Genomic DNA, 20,112 nt, shown 5'->3' on the forward strand with positions numbered 1-20,112 from the left:
AATGTATGTGCTTCAGAAAATGCAGCAATCCAAACAGCACTTTGGACTGAGCTCCAAAACAGTCCTACATTGAGAGGCTCACTCATCTGGTCCATAAGCATTTTAGGGCATTACTGACCCACTGTCTGCCCCTGTGTGGGTCTTCACTGGAAAGACAGTGAAACTTCAATAGATATATGCTACACACAACTCCCACCAGAGTGCTATGAGAACATGGATATCAAATTACAGGATTCATCTATAAAAAAAAATCATAGAGCGGGCATGGTGTTGTATATGCGAGGGGAGATGAAATATGCTTTTGTGTCTCCGTAAAAGAGGTGCATAAATCAACTCTCGAAGTTCTCCATTGCTGTAAGACCTCAGCGACTTCATTTAACCTCTTTTACCTTTCTTCAATACACCAGTGACTCCTGACTCCTATGAAAATGAAGTGAACACAGGGACTAAAGAGTATTCAGATGCGAAACCAGTGGCTGTTCCTCCGAAACAGTGACATAGTTCTACACAATTGTCCTTAATAGCTCAATCATTCAAATACTGCACTTAGCAAACAAATCTGTAAAAATTATTTGTTTTGTGCTGGTATTGAGGCTTGAACTTAAGGCCGAGGCACTGTTCCTTAGCTCTGTCAATGAACTAGATGCCTGGGCTGTATCCAGACTCTTACTCAGCAGACTTACTGCTATAAGGACATGGCAGAGAAGCACAGCTCACTGAAAGCTTCCCCAGCTCGGTATCTCTTGGATGGTCTAGAATAGAACACAGCTCTCTCCCATCCCCACAGAACCTTACGTGTTTAGTCCTCACACTAATGCCTCTTCCTCCATGCACTGTAGTCTAACCTCCACAGGAGATCTGCGCATATAAAGGGATGGCAAAGAACTTCTGAAGACCCTAAAATATGCTGCAGATTTCAGCATGATGATGAATACTACCAGGCTGGAGAAGTGGCTCACTACTCTTTTATTTTTTATTTTTTCCCAGTGCTGGGCTTGAACTCAGGGCCTGAGCACTGTCCTAGGGCTTTCTTAAGGCTAGAGCTCTACTACTTGAGCGCAGTCCCACTTCAGGCTTTTTGTATGTATGTGGTACCAAGGAATTGAACCGGGTCTTCATTCATGATAGGCAAGCACTCTACCACTAGGCCAAACTCCTGGCCCCACTCACTACTCTTAAAAGAATCCATCAGCTTCTCAATCCTCCTGCTGAAACTTTTCTAAGCCCACACACTACTTTTCTACAAGTGTGCTTTGACACAGTCAGAAGGAAAGAACACAACATGAAATTCTGTTTGAATGATGTAATTTCTTTGTACTTTTCTTCATTAAAACTCCCCATCTGCTGTGACTGTAGACTCTTTTTGGGAGGGAGGAAAGAAAGATGGAAGGGAAAGAGGGAGGAAGGCTACAAAGGGAGGGAGGCTCCAGTGCCTCATTCTAGAGATCACCAAACACCACCATAGAGACACAACCTAATCTTCCAAACAGTTCCACCAATAAATCTGTCTTGCCAGTCTGTAAGAGCCCAGGATTAGAGAGCTGGCAGAGTACTCTGAACAGCTGGCTGAAAGATCTACCCATCCCCAAGGAAGATCACCTGTCCATGGTACTGCTGTCTTGTCACAGAGGGGACACAGATAGCATGGGGCCATCAGTACCAACACTAAAGCTCTGCTTGGATTGTGTCTCCAGCACCACTTAGCATCCGCTTGCAAGTCTGCAGGCTAATACTGACTCTTCACTCTTCTGTTTTTGTAACATTCATTCTCCCCCAGCCCTAGTAGGTATTCTGAGGCTGATAGACTCATCACAGTCTCTATAGCTACGAAGATGGAATTCACCATGGATTTTCGGAAGGAAATCCATTTGGAATGTGATCTTGAAAACAGTGGACTTACAAAACGGGAGCTCATTAAAGAAACAAGATCACAAGGAGAGGCAGAAAGGATGAAAGATGCTGGCACTTACCCCTTAAGATGCTGTTCTGGGACTGCTCATACCTGTAATCCAATGCAAAGCCAGCCTGGGCAGGAAAGCTGATGAGACTCTAATATTCAATTAACCAACAAAAAGTCAGAAGTAGAGCTATGGGTCAAGGGATAGAGCACTAGCCTTGAGAAAAACAAAACAACAACAACAAAAACATTTAGGGACAGTGCCCAGGCCCTAAGTTCAAGATTCCTCACCAAAACAAACAAACAAACCAAAAGCTGAGGCTGCTCTGATCCATAAACTAACTAGAATTCTACAGGAGATAGATGTCTGAAATTAAATAATTCCACACTTATTAGACTCTACTCTGTCTAGAATGCTATATACTTTGTGTTGGTAATATGTATACAGTTAAATAAAACAGTTCTGACCATTGGAAATGTAATATTTATTAGGGAAACAATCAGCAGTTAATAGTGTATGGTAGAAAAGATGTAATAGCCATAAAAAAAGGTGGGCAAGATGTAAAGTCAAACAATGGATGCAGAAAGGTTTCCTAAAGACAGAAGTAACTGAGATTATTTGGAAGAAGAAGTAGGAGCTGGCTTTGAAAAGTAAAGAAGAACACCATAAAAAACACTACATATTTTGGAGGAGAGGGTGATTATGGGGTTTGAACTCTGGGCCTGGGCACTGTTCCTGAGCTCTTCAATTCAAGGCTAGTGCTCTATCACTTGAGCCACAGCACCACTTCTGGTTTTCTGATGGTTAACTGAAGATAAGAGTCTCATGGACTTATGTGCACTAGCTGGCTTCAAACTATGATCCTCAGATCTCAGCCTCCCTAAGTAGCTAGGATTACAGGAGTGAGCCACCAGCACATGGCAAAAACATAATATTAATCTGGACACTGGTGGCTCATGCCTTTAATCCCAGTTATTCAGGAGGCTGAGATCTGAGGATTAGAGTTTGAAGCCACCTAGGGCACTTAAGTCCATGAGACTCTTATCTCCAATTAACTAATGAAGAAGAGTTTGAAGTAGTGCTGTGGCTCAAATGGTTCAGCATCAGCCTTGAGTGAAAAAGCTAAGGGGCAGTGCCCAGGCTCTGAGTTCAAGCCCCAATACTGGCATACATGCATACGAATATGCATCACTTTATATACATCCTAGGCACTATTCAACTTATTCGTTTTCCTCACTCCTGATGCATAATTGATGGGGTAAATGAAACTGAGAAAGTCTTTCACTGCTGTGACAGGTGACAGAACCCTCTCAGAGCCAGGACTCCACTTCTGTCCCCACTGGCAGCACATTTAGAAAATAGATGATGGACATGGAAAATACATTCTCCACGTGAATTCTCACACTACACTGCCAGAAAAGGGTCCCTTAACTCTTCCTCTGCTGGACCAGCTTCCTCTCAGCTTTTAGCCAACCGCCCAGGAAAATAGACGTTTCTGAAAAGACTCATTCAGAGCAATCCATAGCCACGAGTACCAAAACTCTGTGGTATACATCCTCTTGTGCCGTGATTGGTTGTTGGAGTGAGTAGGCCTGACAGCTTGCAGATTCCAGTGTAAACACTGGCCTTGACTCAGTTAGGTTGAGGCCAACCATTTCTGACAGCCTCTGCTACGTGATAAACACCCGTCTGGCTACAGTTCCCCTGTATTTGAAAGTTCCGACAAACATTTTGCTGAAATGTAAACAACTGACATCATGACTGGTGAAGCTGTGGGCTGCAAATTTATCTAAAATCACGAAAACAAAGATCTTGTTTGACACTAGATAAACCATTAGTGGTTGCCAAGGGAGTAGCTCAGGGAGGTCATAAGTGCTTTCATCAGTCTTCAAAAAAAGACACCCCCCAAAAATATTGTTGCAACTTTGTTCAGGCAAGAATAAGGAATATGAACATTTCAAACTTGGATGGAAAAAAAAAAGAGGATATTCTCTTCAAAGGACAGTTTTAAATTAGATCCACACTTTAAAAGTTGTTAGCTTTAATTTTTTAATGGTTTTCAATGAAAGAGTATAGAATAAAATATAAAACTGATTTTCTGTAAAATGTAATGAATGTAGTTCCTCAATTTTTATGATACTATTGTTATTACTTCTTGGTATAGCTTTCCTGAAAAGGAATGAAAGCTCAAAGGGAGTAATTCTTTTAACGAGTTTAAATTATCCTGAAGACTTAAATTACTATATATAGCACTACAAGCTGGCAATGGTGGCTCACGCCTATAATACTAGCTTCTCAGGATGCTGAGGTTTGAGAACTAAGTTCAAAGCTAGCCCAGGAAGGAAAGTCCATGAGACGCTTATGTCCAATTAACTACCAAAATGCCAGAAGTGGAGCTGCGCTTCAAGTGGTAAAGAGCCAGCTTGGGTGAAAAAGCTGGGAGATAGATAGTACCCAAGCCCTTGGTTTAAGTTCCAGTTCTGAAACAAACACACACAAAAAAGCAACAGATATTCCTATTATACAAGAATCTGTAAAGAACCTTGCCTGGTTCCCATCAGTTAAACTGAAATTGACATTATTCATACTGTAGAATTCTATTTTGAATCAGAAACACTAGGTTCATTTTATAAATAAAGCATGCAATAATAAAATCAGAGACAAAAGGATGCATTTGCTTACCTCGTCTAATTTTTCCTACTGGTTTGTATACCCTTGTTTTTCATAAATTAGGCAGGTGTCAAGCCTTCTACAGTCTCCTTTAAATTGCCACAGACACCCTGTATCCGGTACCAGCTAAAGAGCAAGTGTCCTAAGTTTCCTCGTTTCTAACATCCTAACCAATTGTGAATGCCTGAATGGGCAGATGCAGCCCAAATATTCAATGTGCCAATGTGAAAACGCAACTAGGAAAATTGAGAAGAGGGGTGGGATTGGGATAGATGGGGGGGGGGAGGGAAGAATGATGGAAGAGGTGACAATAATCAAGATGTACTGTACCCATAACCTGACATGTTAATTGAAACCCCTTTGTACAATTACTTAAAAATAATTAAAATATAAAAGAAAGACCCAATGACCCCGAATGCCTGTTTCACCTGTTTTTTTCCTCCAGGTACAGTCCTGTAAGGAATTTGTTGTCTGTCTCTATGTAGTAGCCAGAATAAGGGCCCATTTGTCTACCTAGGACCTTGGTCCCAGCAGGAAAGACTCACGTAAGAAAAGGTGTTTGTCCCAACTGGCTTACCTGGGACTTCTACCAAGCCCCTCCTGGCTCCAATGTATAGAAAATGCTTTCACAGAGTCTTTGGCCTGAAACTTCCTATGTTTATGAACAAATTCATATACTTGTCAGAATATGAAATCAATCTCCTATCCTTCATAAAGTAAGTTATGTATTCCTCCTCCTAATAAACTGTACAGGCAAGAAAGTTACCCTAATAATTAATATAAAGTCTATGAAGTTATGATTTTTGGCCTACTTCTCATTCTTAGCCTCAAAGAAAGTAGAAGAGTGTGTCAGTCTTTTTGATATACATCATTATTTATACAAATTCCATCCATTTGTTGGCTTCTTCTGGGATAACTGAATAATCACATCCAGTCATTCAGCTTCTGGAATCTTCCATACATTTTTATGCAGCATCCAGTGCTATGTCAGGCACTGGAGTGTGTCCTAAGGACAAGAGAGATCTAAGGATCCTTGGGGACTGTACAGTATTGTAAAATGATAACCAAGGGATCTTGCTTATACCTCAGGATTACTGGAAGAGACTTTTTTTTTTGCCAGCCCTAGGGCTTGAACTCAGGGCCTGAGCACTGTCCTTGGGCTTTCTCAAGGGTAGCGGTCTGCCACTTGAGCCACAGCATCATTTCCAGCTTTTTCTATGTATGTGGTACCAAAGAATCGAACCCAGGTCTTTGTGCATGCTAGGAAAGCACTCTACTACTAGACCAAATTCCGGGCCCCTGGAAGAGACTTTTAAAAAATATATGTAAATATAGTGCTGAAACCCTTTGCCAGAGCAGTAAGGCAAGAGAAGGACATCAAAGGGATCCATATAGGGAAAGAAGAAATTAAACTATCCCTATTCGCAAATGACATGATCCTCTACTTGAGTGACCCAATAAGCTCCACTCCCAAACTCCTAGAATAAACCACTTTAGCAAAGTGGCAGGATACAAAATTAACCTTCAGAAGTCAGTAGCCTTCTTGTACACCAACAATACACAAACAGAAGGCCAAATCAAGAAAATGATCACATTCACAATAGCCCCCCAGAGAATAAAATACTTAGGAATGAACTTAACCAAAGATGTAAAGGAATTGTTTTATGAAAACTATAAGAGCCTAACAAAAGAAATTAAAGAGGACACTAGGAAATGGAAAGATATCCCATGCTCATGGATAGGGAGAACCAACATAGTGAAAATGGCTATACTGCCAAAGTTGATATAAAAATTCAATGCAATCCCCATCAAAATCCCAAAGACATTCTTTACTGAAAAAGAAGATACAATCCAAAGGTTCATATGGAACAAGAAAAGACCTAGAATAACCAAAACAATTCTAGGCAAAAAGAGCAATGCTGGTGGTATTACAATACCAGACTTCTAACTCTACTATAGAGCCATAATAACAAAAACAGCATGGTATTGGCACAAAAATAGACTAGAAGATCAGTGGAACAGAATAGAAGACCCAGAAATAGAACCACATACCTTGAGTCAACTTGTATTTGACAAAGGAGCTAAAGATATACAGTGGAACAAACACAGTCTATTCAATTATTGGTGCTGGCAAAACTGAGCAGCCACATGCAGAAAACTAAAAATTGACCCTAGCCTTTTGCCATGCACAACCATTAACTCAAAGTGGATCAAAGACCTCAATGTCAGATCAGAAACCATGAAACTGCTACATGATAGAGTAGGAGAGACGCTAGGCATAGGCAAAAGATTCCTGAACAGAATCCTAGGGTCACAACAGATTGGAGTGAGACTTAATAAATGGGACTATCTAAAAATAAAAAGTTTCTGCACAGATAAAAGCATAGCCACAAAAGTAGAGAGACAGCCAATCAATTGGGAAAAGATATTTACCAGTAATATAGCTGACAAATGCTTAATATCCAGTATCTACAGGGAACTCAAGAAACTAATTCCCCGCCCCCAAACCCAACAAACCATTCACTAAATGGGCAAGGGAACTAAAGAGAGACTTATTAAAAGAGATTAAAATGGCAGAAAAGCATATGAGAAAATATTCATCATGCATGGTCATAAAGGAAATGCAAGTAAAAACAACCCTACGTTACCACCTTACCCCAACAAGAATGGCCAAGATTCTGGAAGGGTTGTGGAGAAAAACGAACCCTACTGCACTGCTGATGGGATTGTAAACTAGTTCAGTCACTCTGGAAAGCAGTGCGGAGGTTTCTTAAAGAACTGAAAATTGATCTTTCCTACAATCCCACCATACCACTTCTGGGCATCTACCCTGAACATCATAACCCAAGATATGATAAAGACACCTGCTCAGCTACGTTTATCTCTGCACTATTCATAATACCCAGGCGATGGAAACAATCCAGATGCCCTATTGCAGATGACTGGATACAGAAAATGTGATACACACACACAACACACACACAATGGAATTCTACACAGCCAACAGACAAGATAAAATAATGGCATTTGCAGGGAAGTGGATGAATCTAGAGCAAATCATGTTGAGTGAGACAAGTCAAGACCAAAGGAACAAAAAGCACATGGTATCCTTAATATGTGGCTATTAGATCCAAACAGTACAAGAGCGAGAACTCAAAAGTTGCATACCCAGTGCTATGGACATGGTATTGGAAATATAAACACAACTACATAGTCATAAAAATTTATGACTCCATAGACATGTTTTATTACATAGATTATTATGTATCTATGACATATAAACCCTCAGCCTAATTTTGATTATGTTCTAAAATCAAAGTGCCAGTGATTGTAGAGATTCCCTTCTTGAATACCTGTTTGTTAATCACGTCATTTGAAATATGATGTAAAAATCAATGTTAATAAATTCTTTAATTAAAATATATATATACATATATATATATTTAGTTGATCCATGCATCTTTTTCAATTTTTCTTTTTTTTTGCCAGTCCTGGACTTACAATCAGGGCCTGAGAACTGTCCTTGAATTTTCTCAAGATTACAGCTCTACCACCTGAGTCTCAGCACCACTTCCGGCTTTTTTCTATGTATGTGGTATCGAGGAATCGAACCTGGGTCTTCCTGAATGCTAGGCAAGCACTCTACCACTAGGCCAAACTCCTGGCCCATCTTTTTCAACTTTTATCATAAAAGTTCAAACACAAGCCAGGTGCTAGTGGCTCACACCTATCATCCTAGCTACTCTGGGGGTTGAGATCTGAGGATCATAATTTGAAGGCAGCCCAGGCAGAAGAACTTGAGTCTCTTATCTCCAATGAGCCAGCAAACAGCTGGAAGTGGAGCTATGGTTCCGGTGGTAGAATACCAGGCATGAGCAAAGACTCTAAGGGACATCACCCTGAGATTTTTTGGGTTTATTTTTGTACCAGCGTGCGCATGTATGTACACTCACTCACACACACACACAAAACCAAGCACAATGAAAAAGGAGAGAATTACCCAGTTTTGTATTTACTTTTTAAAAAAATATTCCAGAGGAATTCCTGAGCTATTATAACACACTAAAACAAAAGTAGGGTGGTTCTCTTTTGGGGGGTTAGTATATAGGGTACGAGTGAGTGTGGGTACATAGGGGCTCCCCAGGAGGGCTTTAGAAGATAGAGAAGCCTGTGTGTATGTGCATGTCTGTGTTTGTAAAGGAAAGAGAGAGAGAGAGAGAGAGAGAGAGAGAGAGAGAGAGAGAGAGAGAGAGAGAGAGAGAGAGAGACAGAGACAGAGAGAGACAGACAGAGAGAGACAGAGAGACAGAGAGAGACAGAGAGACAGAGAGAGAGAGAAAAAGTGAACTCCTTTTACACAAGGCTCAACCACTTGAGACACAGCTCCACTTTTGCTTTTATTCTGTGGTTAACTGGAAATGAAGAGTCTCATGAAGTTTCCTGTTGCTACCAAGGTTTCCAATCAGAAAGAGGAAGACTTATGGCGGGCACCCAAGTTCACTGATAAGGATGGTCACAGTCTTCTATAGTCTTCGTTGTTTTTTGTTTGTTTGTTTTTTTAAATAGGTTCCAGGGAAGAAAACAAGCCCTGCTCAGCTTGTCAGGACCCAACCTGCCTAAAGTTTCACCCTTACCTGAGGTGTCAGAAACAAGGAGAGAGGCAGCACCTCACAAGAGGCAATGGCTGCAAGACATGTGGTATAACTGCAATTCTAAGAATGCAAGATCTCCAGAATCTATCTGCAGCGTCTCCCCAACGTGAAAACCTTCTTTCAGAGAATGGTTAGGAAGATAAGATGAAATCAAGAGCACCTTTCTTCCTTTCTTTGTGGGTCATGGGGCTAGAACTCAGCCTGAGCTCTTCAGCTCAAGGCTACTGCCCTACCCTTGAGCCAAGCCCCACTTTCTGTTTTCTAGAGGTTAACTGGAGACAAAGGTCTCAGGTCCTTTTGTGCCCGAGCTGGCTTTGAACCTTGATCCTCAGATCTCAGCCTCCTGAGTAGTTAGGATTACAAGTATGAGCCACCGTGCCTAGCTCTCATGGACTTTTGTGCCTGGGCTGGCTTTACTCAATCCTTAGAGCTCAGCCTCTCGAGTAGCTAGGATTATAGGCCTGAGCCACCATCTCCCTGCTAAGAGTGTCTTTTCTTCTGATGGAATGAGTTATGTGAAGATACAAGTAGATCCATAAGTTAAAAGGCTAGCAAAATATTTTTGCTGAAGACATGGGCCTTGAAAATTGGTATGTGTCTTTGTCTCATTTACATTTGGGCACTGCCTATAACAAAATGTGTATCTCAATGTACAATAGAGGTCTTAGCTTGGGCCAGGTCAGATCGGTTGAGTGGATATACAGAAAGGAATTTAACATTTATGACTATAGATTGCCTGATTTATTATGTCCAGGACAAGATTATCTGAGTTACCTTCTATCAACAACATAGGAGATTTTTGTTATTGTTTAATTTAAATCCACTCTGCTGAGGTCTTTATGTATTTGAAGCTTCAGCACAGTTCACACACACATTTAGTGAAAACTTACTTAGCCAGGACCATTTATTCTCTAACCTATAAGCACTATAGCACTGTGGACTGTCTCAGGGTTTGTGGACTGCACTCTGTTTGGGCTCTCCGTTGGGCCTAGACTAAGTCTTGGCCAGAGTAGATCAGCTGATTATTACAGTGGCCACCTGTCTAGGAATCATCTCAAGAGTGTCTTGGAAGAGACTGAAACTGGCTTCCTCTGGTCTCAGCAGTTCACAGGACCTAGGCAGAACACTTCAATTCTCAGCTATCACTACTTGAGTTGAGGTGGCAGAACCACAGAGTAAAATCACACAGCAGTTTTGATTCTCTTTCAGCACAGAACTTGCAATCTCAACGCAACCACACAATTTTAAGCCAGGAAGAGTAGGGCTGGGAGCCTATAATTCCAGTTATTTAAATGGACACACATTTAGGACCATCCAGGGCAACAGAGTGTGATCACACCATAAAAATAAATAAATAAATAAATAAATAAATAAATAAATAAATAAATAAATATATGAACAAATATGTAGGGTTAAACACCATGGCTCACACCAGCAACTTCAGCTACTCAAGAGGCAGAGACTGGGAGGACTGCAATTGGAGGTGAGCCTGGGTAAAAAGTTATCACAAGGTCATCTTCATCAATAAAGCTGGGTGTGATGGTATATTCCTGTCATCCTAGCTGTGCAGGAGACCAGGCTAGCCTAGTCAAATAAACGTGAGGCCCTAACCTGTAAAATAGTGAAAACAAAAAGGGCTGGAGGTATGGCTCGAGTAGAGCCCCTGCTTATCAAGTGTGAGGTCTTGAGTTTGAACCCCTGTATCATCAATCAATCAATTAATCAATCATCAATCCATTCATTCAGAAAGTATGACAGGAAAGGAGAATATACCTAACATTATGTTAGTATTTTACAAGAGTGTTTTAACTTCTTATGTGACTATGTGCTAGAATACTGTTATAGCTGAGCACTAAATTTACAATGTTAAATAAGAATGTTGTTTTACAAAGTCCTGTATTCTCATTGGCATCCATTAGCTGTATAGGGTGGTTTCATTTTAACAAGTCCAGTTACGTTTCTAGTGTTTCTTCATTGTAATTGCCCCTCTGCCATTCTATAATATTTTGAATCCCAGCTGTGAGAATTACTGTGTGGCTCTGGCCATGTCAGCTCATCTTTGTGTGCTTCCACATCCATGTTTTTCAAATAGTGCTCACACTACAGAGTCAACCACAATGACTTCATTAGACAACAGTAGATATTATGAGAAGATATTTGATACATGTTAGAAGCTTGGCACCAGGGGCTCATATCTGTAATCCTAACTATTCAAGAGGCTAAGATTTGAGGATAGCAGTTCAAAGCTAGTTCCAGGAAAGTCTGTGACTATTTCTAATTAGCCAGCAAAAGTTTGAAATGGGGGTATGGCTCAAGTGGTACAGTACCAGTTTTTAGTAAAAAGTCTAAGGGCTAGCATCCTGAACCTGAGTTCAATCTTCAGTACCAACGCACACACATACACAAAAAGGCAGAATGGTTACATTTCTTTTTGTTAAGTGCTGCTTGCGGTTCACTAACAGAGAAGAGGAAAATGCATGGACTTCTACATCTTTCATTTGTCCATTTCTGTCTCATGCAACTTTTAAATAATAAACATATACTATAAAACAGATACATTTTCTTTTAAGAAAGTAGTTTTAAAAGGTCTCAGTGTCCCCCCAGAGGACTATCCAAATAAATTACCCCATGTTTATACAACAAAGTACCATGTGGTGCTTATATGTATGCTTTGTGAAGAATAATAAGGAAATATGTTACCCATTCTATAGCATATACTTATAAAATACAACTAGAGTATCTTTTTGTAAATTTAAATAGGCATATGTATCTTTTACTGGAAATATTTGTTGGCATGAAAAACATCTTCAGTAGAGAGTTGCTACAATGACCCTCTAGTTGCTGAGGACAATTCAGTACCCATCCCCCTCTACTAAGGTTTGGGGGGGTGGGAGAAGAACCAGCTTCAACTTCTACATACAGTGCCCATCTGTTCCTCTGCCCCTCCCCCACACCAAAGTCTTATTTTTTGTGCTCTTTAGGGAAATTCAATTAACAATATTAGTCTCCTACTCTTGTCTGCGATGGCGATCAAGAACTCTTCACACCAGTCGAACACATGTAAGATGGGCTTGCTGAATCCCTGACTTGCTAGTTAACAGGAGAATTACTGCCGCTGCTATAAATGACTCTCTATGCTTCTTGTCATAAACACAGTGACAGAGCCTGAAATCAATCTTCCATGACCTTATTGATTAGGACACTTAGAAATAATGAGACTTCACTGGAGGCAGAGTAATGCTTAGAAAAAGAAAGAAAAAAATTCTCCAATGAGGGCTTCCCTATTAACATCACCAAATTTATCTTCCCATTCGCCTTTCCCTATTATAGACATTCGTCTAGAAATATGTGATTAAAAAGTTGATAATCAATTTGGTGGTTCATGTACTCTGTCTTGTTACTTGCTGGTTAACATTTTTTTTTTAATTAAGAAAATAAATTGATCTGAAAACAATTTTTGATCACTGACATCCTAGTCTGTAGCTTGCTTCTTTCTTTTCTTTTTTTCTATCTTTCCTTTTTCTTTCCTTCCCTCGCTCCTTCTTTTCTTTTTTTTTTTTGTCCCAGTCATGGGACTTGAACTCAGGGCCTGGGCACTGCCCCTGAGCTTTTGTTGCTCAAGATTAGCAATCTACCACTCAAACAATAGCACCACTTCTGGAATTTTCTGAGTACTTTATTGGAGGTAAGAGTCTCATGGACTTTCCTGCCAGAGCAGGCTTCAAACTTCAATCCTCAGTTCTTAGGTTCCTGAGTAGCTAGGATTATAGGAATGAAGTATCAGTACCTGGCCTATCTTTATTTTTCAAAAAAAGGAAACTGAAGCCTACAAAGGTTTATTTTAGCTGGGAAATACTATTTTACTAAATGCTATCAAGTAGCTACCTGCTTTGGTTAATACTTAAGGTGTGTACTGTGAATTTAAAAGCCTATGAATTTGTTTTGAATCCAGTGCAACCAAAGACAGTTGGAATGGTGTTTCATATGCAGGTAGAGGCCATTTCTCAGCGTCACTATTTCCGAGAACACAGACTTATATAAATGTGGATAAAAACAGTAAGTGCTTACTCAGTGCTTAAGGCTGTCAGTCACAGAGATGGGCCCAAGACAGACCACTGGCAGATGGGTACATGATGAAGCACAGTGGGGACAACCTATGACTGATGTGAGAAACGTACCAGGAATTCTTGTAAACTGTCAGAAAAACAATAAGCAATTCAAGTGTCTGAACCTCCTTGCCAGTTCAGAACACCACATTAAAAGTAGAGCAATATACCAATACATGCACAAAAGATTAGCAAAAGTTAAAGTCTTGCAATAGCAAGCATTCAAAACAGAGCCATAGGACTCGCACAGTATACTGGAAGGAATAGTGGCACTAGGATCTGGGGAAGCCATGTAGCCATTATCAAGCTAATTGTCTGCCCGAGCTGGCTTCAAATCGCACGGATCTCAAGTCTCCTGAGTAGCTAGGATTTCAGGTGTGAATCACCTTGGGCTATTATCAGCCTCCACCATTCAGCTACCAACTGATTTTTTAACAACTGGGTGTTTTCTAAAGAGAACCTTTCATTTGGAAGCTACAGTCAGTGAGCACAGGAGAGAACACAGGTTGTATGTTTTTACCAAGGCCAGCTTTACCTTGAGAAGCTGTATATTTTGCAATCATTACCCACTAGGTGTATTTTTTAAAAACGAATGAGCAATTCGCATGTGATAAATGCAGATTTTGTCCCCCCTAATCCAAAGCACACTACACAGCAGTTCCATCCCTAGAAAGTTCTTCCTAGCCCTTTTTGGTGACCTTTCCTCCTTCTAAATACTTCCCTTCATTAACAAAGAAAAACCCCAGCACACAGAAATAAAACCTATGTTAGATAAATGGACTGATAAACTCTATTTTTTCCCTTATGCTAGTACAAAGGATGTTTTTCATTTTAACTTGAGCTACATAATTCCCAGCATTTAACAAACTATGGGAGATGTATACACTGTGTTCAGTTATTCAGCAGAGGACATGGAAGGAACCATTATGTAAGCTGACAACAGAGACTGGCTGGACAGCAGAGATTGCTGAGCAAATGTTCCAGTGCTTAGCTGAAGAATCCCAGCTGAAAATAAGAAAAACAAAACTCAACAAAGCCAAACCTCTCCAGGCAGCGAGTGTCTAGCAATCCTCAACATAATTTCCTGACAACTATTTGGCTGGGGAATAAAAAAAAAATCCAAAATACTCCAGTTCTCTAAATGATCAATAAAAGGGTGGAAAAAAAAAAAAAAAGAGGAGAAAAGGTAGAGGCGTGACTTCTACCTTCCCAGCCTCTCCTGTTACCAATGAGGTTGAAAACCAAAGCACGGCAGGGTTTGCCACAGGGATTTTTAAAATAAACTAGGAGCAGACTTGTGATTCCGTTCAGCTTAAAAGGCTGCCAGTTCTGCAGTTTGCTTCTGGGTTCAAGGAAGTCGCAGTTGAATATCTAGTTAAACCTGGCAACATTCTCAGGCCTTGTGCATCTGCTTGGACTGTTTATGGAGTATGGTATGCAAAAGTCTCATGTCCTGATGGAGCACAGAGAGCTCCTGCAATGAGAAAAGTCAACTAAATACAAATCATGCTTCTGAGTACCAAACCCATGTGAGAGCCAAGCTGAGGAAATGCCTTTCCATCTGCCAGAATGTTCTAGAAACTCACATTTGAGATAATTAAACATTTCCCCAACAAGAGACTTTTGTGTGTGTTTGGAGCAATTTATCTTGCATTCAAATTGTTATAGTCCTTCTAGGCTGAAAAATAAATGTAGAAATCAAACATTGATGGCTCAAGCCTGAAATCCTAGCTACTCTGGAGGCTGAGATCTGAGGATTATGGTTTAAAGCTAGCCAAGGCAGTCTGTGGGAATCATCTCTAAGTAACCAGCAAAACAAAAAACAGAAGTGAAGCTGTGGCTCAAGTGGTACAGTGCCAGTTCTGAATGAAAAAGCTTAGAGATAGGTCCTGAGTCCAAGCCTCAGTATGGCATGATTGATCAGACAGACAGGCAGGCAGATAAATAGATGAGGAAAGCGGGAAGTATGATATAAAGAATAACTAAAATTTGAACTCTGTGGACCATCTGGCCAAGAAACATTAGGACAGGAGACAAGATGACACTTGGGAGATCTGAGCATAGTCCCAATATGTGAGACTCTCTTAAGAAAGAGGCAGAAGGATCATTTAAGTCCAGGGGTCTGGGATCGGCCTAGACAACACTGGGATACTCCATTTCTAACAAGGCAAATGGGTAATGTTTGCATGATGTTTCCTGGGCAGTCTCTTCTCTGGGTAACCACCATCTTGATTTTTGTGTGAAACATGTCAGTATTTCTTTAGAGTTTAATACCTACACACACAGTGCAAAACAATACAGGTTTGTTTGTTTTTACCATTTCCTGAATTTTACATAATTGGTGTAACGATACAACTCCAACTTATTGTGGTTCTGTTACCTCACAATGCAATCAGCCTAGATTGGTTTCTTTTCATCGCTGAAAAATATTCCACTCTGATTCTGGCTTATTTTGCCTAACACGACAACCTCTATTTCTATCCATCTGAATGCAGATGACACAATTTTATGCTTCTACAGCTGAATAATACTCCAGTGTGCACATACACCACATATTTGGCATCCAGTATCCAATGATCTAGTGATGGGCCCCGAGGACGATTCCATAACTTGGCTGCTGTGAATAGGGCTAATGTAAACATGGGGTACAGATATCTCTACTGTGCACTGACTTACGACTCCTTTGGGTATATTTCCAAGAGTGCTACAGCTGGAGCATACCATAGTTCTACTGTCAGTTTTATGCCATACAGACTCCTATAGTGGGTGTACTAACTTACAGTTGTGCCCTCTCTGAATAAAGGTTGCTCTTCATTCACATCTTCACTAATACTGCATTGTTTCCTTTATTAATAGGCAGGAACTCTTCTCTTCTGACTAATTTTGACATGAAGTCTGCTATGTTCAATTTGAGCACAGCCAATGGGAGAGCAAAGGAAGAGCTGGCTCTCCCTTGGTGGCCAAGAGAAGATCTGTGGTTGGTGAAAACAGTCCTTCAATTGCATAAGGAACTGTGATTGGTTACAGGGACTGTGCTATGATTGGTGCAGATAATGACTGAACTGCATGAGAGGACAGCTGTGATTGGTGCACTCTCCTTTGTTTCCCACTATATATAGTAAGGTCAATTCAGTGAGTAGCCAGGAGACATGCTTCTGAGCTGTACTCTGGAATCAATGCTGGGTCTCAAGAAAGAGATTTGCTTAAGGAATCATGCCCACCCCATGCTGAGCTGGTGACACTAAGAAAAAGAAGAAAAGAAGCAAGCAACAAGAGGCGCAGCAGCTGGAGGAGTAGCAGCAAGTCTAGCAAGCAGATCCATGGCAGCAAGACCCCCCCAGGAGCAGAACGGTTCCCGGTGGTGGTGGCCTCCAATTAATCATAGCCCATGGAACCAGAGGAAAACTCACAGGGGTGACAGGAGAGCTGGCAGACAGAACAGGTGGGCAGTGGTCAAAGAGAAACTGACAGAGGCTGGCAGGGGTCAGCCTGCAGAGACATCAACAGGTTCCTGCCTGGGCATGAAAGGGTGAACACTACAGGCTTCAGATCAGAACGCCAAGGACTGGAACCCCCTAGGTTGGAAATAAATCTCAAGGCCAGAACTCCAGGCTTCTGTCCTAGCTGTCAAAGGTCCTGGGTCTGGCCACAGAGGCCCATCTGCTGCCTTAGCCGTCAAGGCCCAAGGCAGCGGCTGCCGTCCAGTCATCCACTACCGCAGTCTGCCAATACCAGCTCCAGGCCCCAAGGAATGAGAGGCTCCTTCTTGCCTACCCACAACCCCACTCTAGGGAAAGCAGTGGGACCCCAGCCAGCTAGTTTGTAACAGAGAATAATTGAGGCTGCTAGTTATTCTCTTTAGCTCTGAAATATATTAGTTCAAGTGCTCTTGGCCTTTAGCACTGTGCAGGAGGACTCTGCTGTTACTCTGACAGATTTCTTTTATAAGTCATATGGCAATTCACTCTGTACATATATATGTATAGACATATATATATGTACAGATGTACATTATATACAGATATGTATGTATATATATAGATGTACAGATATGCATGTACACATATGCACACATATATACATGTATGTGTAGACTATCTGTATGTTATATACATTTTTGTGATATAATATATACATATATGTGTATATAATACATCATGCACACATATATGAATATGTGACATATAGGTATATATATGCACACATACATTATAAACACTTGTGTGTATATATTTTATGTGTGTGACATGCATATAGCACACATATTGCGTATACATACATATGCACATACATGCACATACCTATATATTTACATATGATACACATATTGTTTGCGCGTTACACACATATATTACATATCTAGATCTAAAATAATGAGGATGATGAGGTGCTGTGAAAGTAAAATCTCCTATCAGTTCAGCATATCCTGGCAGTTATTAAGTTTTTACTTTTGTCTCTTTGCCCCATAAGGCTTCTAAACCATAAGCCTCATGTGCCAATGTGGCAAATGCTCTTGCAGCATTCAATGTAAACACCTTTCTCAATCCTTGCTTTCCTTTGCTGTGGCAATTCCTTTCCTTGTTCTGCTCTATTTGGGCAGTGCTGGGGGGGGCAGAACGCAGGGCCTCATGCTTGCTAGGCAAGTGTTCTACCCACTTAAGACACCCCCACCCCGTTTTGGGTTTTTTTTTCCCAATCTTAGGGCTTGAATGTAGGGCCTGGGCACTGTCCCCTGAGTTCTTTCACTCAAGACCAGCGCTCTATCACTTGAGCCACAACTCCACTTCAACTTTTTGCTAGTTAATTAAAGATAGGAGTCCTACAGATTTTTCTGCCCATGCTAGCTTCAAACCACAAATGTCAGGCCCAGAGTTCAAGCCCCACAATAAACATTTTTTTAAAAAGTGCAATACATGAGACAAAACATACAGTTTTTAAAATTTGAATGCAATCAGAAAATCCAAAAGCCAGGTGGGCTCTGACACACGTAGTGGGTAAGTACCAGAAACCTAGTCTCTTCCTTTTCCCCATCCCTTTCCATTACAAGGAGCTTTTGTGCATCACAAATTTTAACCTGTTAACTTGGTAGTTCTCTGAATTTCAGAAAAATTGTCTAAGGAAAAACTGGGCCAAAGCACTAACAGAAAGCAGCAGTGTTTTGAGGTACACACTAAATGGAGAAAGACTGGAAAATTTATCACTGAAAATTCCTCAGTGAGTACTTGCCTTGCTCCACCAGCCCCACCCTTGTCCCTCCCAGGCTGTCTTCAAATCTGTCACTGGGTACTTGGCTTTGACTCTAATGATTCTGTTACTTCAGGCAGGCTTCCAAACAAAAAGGAATGGCTATTTACATTTCCTAGACTGAAATCATAAATATGGTGAGCTGAATTACACTGAGATGTCAGTGGAACTCTATAGAAGAGAACTCTTGGCCAGGTAAAAGGATATTTGTTATAAAAGTAGCAAAAGGATCTTATTGTGGGTACGTTTCAAAGCTTAGGTGGTCCCTGCAGCACAGACTCAGGGGAGAGCTTTACTGTACGGGCTCTGACACACACCATTTAGAGTGGGAGCCAGACTACATTTTTCTCCCTGAAATTATACGGGATCAGTGGTATTTCAGTAAATTGCCCCTTTGTGATTCAAACCTTCGTACAAAATACCTTTCTTATATAGATCATGTTACTTTTTTTCTTAAAAAGAACTCCAAATGCTTCACTTTCACACCATATTCCTGGGAATAATGACAACTGAGAGATCTGTGAGCAAATGCCTAACTCAAAGGATTAGTACCTTTATCCTCTGCAAAAAAAATAATCCACCAATCATAATTTTTATAAGCAATAGGGATGTCCTTCTGGAACATCAAGCTTCCCAATACTGCATCTGGTAGAGGCACATGTGACAAAGTACCAGCCTGAACCCCCTGTAAGGTGTGTGTCTCACAGGAGAATGGACTCCATGTACCTTGCCATGACAGCACGTGGTATACCCTATCAGCCTACACATTGAGTCATACGCATATCTGACACCCTAGCAGCTCCATGCCTGAGGCTGATGCCTGGGCCAGAACAGCCACGGGCCAGTGTACAAATGTGGCAGAAACGTAAATACCTGGACTCATCGTAAACCCACTCAGTCAGAAATCCAGAGTGGAGCCCAGAAGAGAAAATGCATGAAACTCAGCTTTATTTATGAGGTTAAATAAACTCCGAACTGTAATTGTGCAGAATCACAAAAGCAAGCAAAATGAAATAGTGTATTACTAAGAACACTTTTATACCTAGGAATCAAACCTATAGTTCCAGCTGCATAGAGAGGCAGGGCTCAGAGTATCTCTGTTTGAGGGTCTCCATCGTATCTAAGGGTGCGATGATGAGTATCTATCCTCTCAAGCGGGGTGGGGGGAGCACAATGGCTGGATGTGCCCGTCATTCCAGCTACTGAAGATAGGCACTAATAGGAGGATGGCAGGCCAGGATGGCCCAAGCATGAGACCCTACCACAAAACAAACAACACAAAAAGGGGCTGGTGGTATGGCTTAATGGCAGTATGGCTTAATTAAATGGTAGAGTGATTGCCTAATGAGTTTAATCCTTAGTAACAGAAAAACAAGTTTACATGATAAAGAAACAAAATTCTACATATGAAGATAGCACAGGAATGTCAATGAAAGCTGTTCATCAGTTAGGGGATGGCACGGGGGAGAAGTCACTCTGAGCGTAAAATATGTAGGCATATCTGAAATACCAAACGGAAATGCCTTAGTGCAATTAACACAC

The 20,112-nt window shown here is 40.9% G+C and overlaps 1 protein-coding gene across 1 annotated transcript in view; it reads right to left on the reverse strand.

Moving 5' to 3' along the window:
* Nucleotides 1–20,112, reverse strand: part of Scaper (S-phase cyclin A associated protein in the ER) — a 172,201-nt gene that overhangs the window by 84,833 nt on the left and 67,256 nt on the right. The window lies entirely within an intron of this gene.

Source organism: Megascapheus bottae, chromosome 30 (assembly GCF_031878675.1).
Source record: "Megascapheus bottae isolate mThoBot1 chromosome 30, mThoBot2.hap1, whole genome shotgun sequence".
Lineage (NCBI taxonomy): Eukaryota > Metazoa > Chordata > Mammalia > Rodentia > Geomyidae > Megascapheus > Megascapheus bottae.